The 6,000-nt window shown below is 47.1% G+C and overlaps 1 protein-coding gene across 11 annotated transcripts in view; it reads right to left on the reverse strand.

The window, feature by feature from the left end:
• Nucleotides 1-5,219, reverse strand: part of FAT3 (FAT atypical cadherin 3) — a 532,268-nt gene extending 527,049 nt beyond the window's left edge. For all 11 annotated transcript variants that reach the window (XR_010923752.1, XM_067568394.1, XM_067568392.1 and 8 more), the window contains exon 1: nt 5,196-5,219. The gene's annotated coding sequence lies outside the window, so the exon portion shown is untranslated. The remainder of the gene's footprint in view (nt 1-5,195) is intronic.
• Between the last annotated feature and the right edge of the window lie 781 nt (nt 5,220-6,000).

Genomic DNA, 6,000 nt, shown 5'->3' on the forward strand with positions numbered 1-6,000 from the left:
GTCTCAAACCTATTTTACACTGGTGCAACACACTGATTTTAACAGACCAATACTGAATTTAGGGTCTGTTCCTGCTCCTATTTAAATTAATGACAACATTTCCATTGACTATAATAGAGCAAGACCAGGCCCTTCCACTGGCCTAAGTGAAAGGAGAATCAAGATCGTTCTGTTTTAGTCACATTCTTTTTCACAAATACATCTAAGACACTAATGGTATAAACTGTATTTTTTAAACAAATATCTTTATTTTTATTAAAGCTTAATTTCCATAACCCTACTCAAAGAATTTTTTTAAAAGAAAGAAATTTACTTTTCCAGAAGGAATGCTGATTGAATTCCAAAAAAGCACACCCATCTTTGTGTTCAATTTCACCTCTTGATTCTTGTGCATGAGCACAACAAAGCATTATCTGGTTTGAACGCACTGCACAAAAATTGTTTAAACCTAAATGAAAAACTCTCTAGACTGGAATTAAAAACAAACAAAAAAAGTATATGTTTCCTTTATTATCCACTTTTGTAAAAATAGTTCCACTAAAGATAACTTTGTCAGGCTCATTTACACCCAATGTCCCATCAAAATTTTTGTTCTACTCTCTCAAATTCTCCTCCATTCCACTGAATATTATAAAAACTACTGAAACCCCATGTTCCAACTGAAAAGATAACTTTAACCCAACTCTATAATACAGTCCCAACCTGGAGCTGTGCTTGTGGAAAGCACTGAGTGGACAGCCCAAGAAACTTAAATCTTCTATGCAGCATTGTTGTAGCAGTGTTGGTTCCAGGATATTAGAAAGACAAGGTGGGTGAGGTAATATCTTTTACTGGACCAGTTTCTGTTGGTGAGAAAGACAAGCTTAGACAGCTCTTCTTCTGGTCTGGGAGGGAAATGTACTCAGGCTACACTAGAAAAATACCTCTGGGCTGCATGGATCGATGCAGCGGGATCAACTGAGCAGGCAGTGAAGACCCACTCAATTGATCCCAGAAGTGTTCTCCAGCCAATGCAATAAATCCATCCCTCCGAAAAGAGTAAGGCTGTGTCAACTGGATGGCGCCTCCCATGGACGCAGCGCAATGGAGACACCACAGTAAGGCAACATAAGTAAGTTGATGGGAGTGTAGACCAGACCTAACATATGTTGACCTTACTTAAATGTCGCAGTAATTACTGCGGTGGCTGACGTCCACCATACCCTCCTTGGGTCCATGGCGTGCGTCCTCACCAGGAGATCTTCCACCAACCTAAGAAGGGAAGTGTGGGAGCTGAGACCCTGGTTTCTGAGCTCCATATGCTCCAGGCGGCTGCCCCCTCTTCCCCCGAGCCGGGAAAGCTGCCCAGGGCTTCCCCCTCCTGTTCCCAGGGGGAAGCTGCCCACGGCTTCTCGCCCCTGGGGAGTGGGGTCCAGCTGCCTGGCTTTTCACCCCACCCCCCCAGGAGCCAGCAGCCTTGTCAATTTCACAGTTGAGCAGCTTTCCAGCTGGGAGTCCAACCAGGCAGCCATGTCAATTTCATGGCTTTAAATTGACTAGGCTTGCTGCGGGAGAGGGTAGGAAAGCGCCCGGGGTTCTTGCCCCGCTCGCAGCCGGGAGCGGGATCCAGGTGCCTGGGTTTCTCTCTAGGCGCCCAGGCTTCTTGGAGCAGAGACCAGCTGCTCAGCTCTCAGTGGGGCTTTCTTGACAATTTCATTGCTCCAGCAAAGCTGTGAAATTGACAAGAATGACAGCCCCACAGCAGATATAAGGGGGATGCAGTGTCTACATTGACACTGCGTTGCCCTAAGTAAGCCAACATGAGCCCTACACCTTTCATGGAGGTGGTTTTACTTTGTCAATAAAACAGGGCAGTTTTGTTGGTAGGGGGTGGAGGGGTGTAATTGCAGTGTGTACACCAGCACCTTTTTGTGGAAAAACAGCTGACTTTTGTCCACAAAACAGACTACTGTAGACCACGCCTCAGTGTCACAGCTAAATACAAGGTGGAACAGATGGTTTAGCACAGGTAGTTGACACATATTACAAGGGACTATTGAAGGTGATGTGGCCCATCAACATCTGTAGTGGGGGAGAAAGGAAAAAAAGTTGGGGGAGGGATTTAAGTGGTTCATAGATTGCTGTAATGAGCCATAAAAACAATGGACTGAAGAGACAGTGGATTTAGTATCTAGCAAAAGTATGAATTTAAGCTCCCAAACTTGTCTTTTGAAGGTATTGTGCAGAGGTTTCCTTTGAGGATGAGGACAGAGAGGTCAGATACAGAGTGATGGCTTTGTGAAAAGTGTTTACCCACAGGTGATAGGTTTGTCTTCTTCTCCTGCGTGAGTTCTTTTGAGAGCATAGTAATTGTCTGGTTTCACCCACATGGTTGTTATTGAGGCATTTAGCGTCCTGGATGAGGTACACCATATGTTGTGATAGGCATGTGTAGGTGTGTTGTGGGGGTGTTGATCATCACAGCAATAGAGATATGTCTGCAGTTTTGCTGTTGTTCTGGCAGGGTCTGGTGCCGTTTTGAGCTGCTGTAACCTGGCATGTGGGGAGCTTGCTTCTGACTGATCAGACACACTGGATTTATGGCTTATTACAACAATCTCTACTTAACCCCCTCCTTACCCACCTTTTTTCCCCCGTTCTTTCCCTGACTGGAGAAGTATTAATGGGTCACTTCACCTTGAATGATCCCTTGAAATATTTGTTAACTATTTACATTAAACAATCCCTTCCACCTTGTATTTAGCTGTGATGTTCTGAGTACCTTTCCCAGACCTGAAGAAGCATGAAAGCTTGTCACTCACCCCAACAGAAGTTGGTCCAATAAAAGATATTACCAAACCCACCTTGTCTTCCTTAACTCTTCTGTTAAGCCATTGAACAGACAGCATGGGTGGCAGCAGTGAGAGCTTCTCCACACGACATACCAATGTGCCTCCCAGACTAGCAGGCACTACTTCTAGACCTTGGTCCCCCTGCAGCTTGCGGCAAAGCTCCCATTGACTTCAGCAGAAACAAGATTTCGCCACTGGCCTACTAGTTCTGTCTCCCTGCCCATTTTGTCCTTGGCCTTCCAGCCAAAACAATCAGGATGCTAATGGTGCAAAGCAGCTTTTGTGATGTGAACTAGAGACAAGTTACGAAGGAAACCCTTCACATAAGCAATCAAAGAGTCACACAATGGCTAAAAAAAACCGCCCCAAAAATCCCAACTTTTGCTCACTAGTGACCTGTGCTTCATTCAAACTTGCATCCAAGAGGTGAAAGGTATTCTATATCCTGTATTGGGACCGCAGGGGATAACAAATCCTACCCTAGCCCACAAGTTTTTCTCATATGTATAAAAGAAAACTATTAATCTGAGCAACATTTGTACCGTTTGCACGTGTCAGAAACATTTGAGAACTCCAAACATATTTACATTCGTAATGCAATAAGAGTTACTAAATCCTACCAGCAAGTAATGGCTAGACACTCTACTCAGTTATTCAGTTATAATTGCTCACTTAATTGTATTTGACATAATCCATCAACTAGGTTACATCGGGTCACACTGCAGTACTTGATAATGGCAACAATGATAACATAACTTGATAAAATAGAATGCACTTATGTCAGAATCAAGGACTGCACTAAAAGACCCCAGTGTTTTATACTGCCATCCATCACAGTAGTAAAACAGCAATGTAACATACAGGTCAATGGGCACCCTCCTCCATTTATTGCTAGTTAACAGGTGTACTATATAGACATTAAGATTCCAAAAAATAAAACTTTTCATTGGAAAGCAAATCTCTTGCCCTTGTAAAAAAACTTGACATCTGAAGGCAAGTACAGTACAGTCAAGGCAACCTATTCATTATTTGCAGCCACACTAGATGCATAGGCACCAGAAAAAAATAAGCAGAGCTAAGTCACCGATTTCTGGACCATTTGGTTCTAATTTGGGCACAAGGATAACAGCACATTTCTATTAACTCTTTCACATCAGCATCCTGGGAACACTGAAGGGATCATTTGTTCTTTTCCTATTGCCACCATTGTATTTTCTTCAAGGAAACAAGAGTAACTTAAAGGATAAACTCTACCTTTGTCAGCAAAAAAAAAGGCAGCGAGGGATGAACCCACGCTGTTTTATGGTGTCCTGGTTTCCCAGCTAACGTTTATACCACCCCCTATTCAACCGCTTCAATTCAGAACTAACCGATCAGTGAAAACAGGGGCACTCCCTCAGTGGTTAGTGAACAGTGCAGAATTTCTCCTCTCTAATTCTCAGAGCTCTCTCCCTTTCTCAGCTTCTATTTCCTCTGCCAGGAGCCTGATCATTCACTCATAAAGTAAAGCCTCTACTAAACACTAAAGGAAGTTAAATGTCTATGCAGGTGGAGAATACATTTTCTACTGGACAGAGTTAGATTAGTTAGATCTTTGACAAACACTGAGAAAAAATGATGCTCGTCTCAGAAGCAATGCAAAGGGAAAGACAAGGAGAACAGAGGGAAAGCACTCATTTCCTGAAGCATTTTCTTTTTAACCAGGTAAGCTGGCTACTCAGTTGGCTGTATCTGAGTGCCCTATTTTGCTTTCCTGTGTGTCCCACTTACTTTCATTTATTTGAATTGGCTCCGGGACTTAGAAATATCGTCAAAACTTGGTCCTTCAAACAACAAAGCAAGGGCACGAAGCCACCAGGAACAAAACACAAGACACACAACGGTATGTTTCTTTAGCGACTGCGGGAGCTGTTCGTTTGTTTGCTCGCTCCTGTAAATAATCCAGCAGGGTTCAAAAAGTGGCAGAAGAGGTTCGATGATGGTCTCTTCATCAGAGAGATGGGAAAACCGCATTTACCAGTTCCCAAACCAGGGCAGGTTTTGATCCCACCCCCCACCACAAGCAGCAACTGGAAATACGGTCATCTGGCAGTTGTTTTAGTTGCTTGATGTTAGCAAATGGAAATTGAGAGTCTCATTTGCAAACCAATGCACCGGGAATGGAAACGGGCCGAGGCCACAGCAACCCTCCTGCAACCCCACAGAGGCTGAACTAATCATTAACTGCAGCAGCAAAAGCCTGGTCTGTCTCCTGCGCCCGGGACCTTGAGATCCCAGGCAGCAGCCAAGGGAGAGGTGAGTGGTTATTGCACATCCCCCCTCCAAAAACACACACACACACACACACAAAGCAAAAGAACAAACCTTCCTGCAAAAAACCCAAACTTCTTTCAAACGTGCAGAAATGCCCACGACAGCGATCGGCCCCCAGGGCACGACGAGGAGCAATGACTGGAAGACGGCCGCCCCTCCCCCGACCCAGCACTGCCCACTGCACGCACTTCCCCGGCGCGACCCCCACCGAGCAGAGACCGCTCCGCGGTGCCAGCCCCGCAGCAGGGGGCGAGTCTCGCTCGCAGCGGCCGGGCGGCGGCAGCAGCCGCGTCGCGCGCCACCTCCCGGGGAAAGCCCCTCAGCGCCCTGCAAACCGCCGCCCGGCAGCAAGTCACGCCGCGACCAGGGGCCGGGAGTGGGAAACGCCAACCCCCCTGCAGCGGGGACCCCTTTCCTTAGGTGCAATATCCCCCAAACTGCAGCAAGCCTCCCCCAGACACCGCGATCGGCTGGGCCCGTCACAGACACCGCCAGCCGGACCGCACAAGCTGCACGTCCCCCTCCGTGCACGCTCCGCTCCATGGGTTTACATCTGGTGCAAAGCACGAGAACGGCCGCGAGCCGCCGGCTTCCGCTGCCGAGAGGGACCCACTTGCTTCCCCCCCCCCCGTGCACAAACGCAGCTCACCCGGCGAGCCACTGCACTAGAGAAAAAGACCGAGCACAGCCGAGGGGCTGGGGTCGGCGATTTGCAGGGTCCTTTCCCTCCTGCTTTGCGGAGCACGAACAGCTTCCCATGCCCGGTAAGTTTTTGCAACTTGCAAACGCAAACTTCCCTGTCGCGCGGAGCCCCTCGAAGCGTGCACCGGGCTGCGGAGCTGCTGCTGCTGCTGCT

The sequence above is a fragment of the Emydura macquarii genome, unplaced genomic scaffold (assembly GCF_026122565.2).
Source record: "Emydura macquarii macquarii isolate MOO-44397 ecotype Brisbane River unplaced genomic scaffold, CSIRO-AGI_Emac_v2 contig_318, whole genome shotgun sequence".
In the NCBI taxonomy this organism is placed as follows: Eukaryota; Metazoa; Chordata; order Testudines; family Chelidae; genus Emydura; species Emydura macquarii.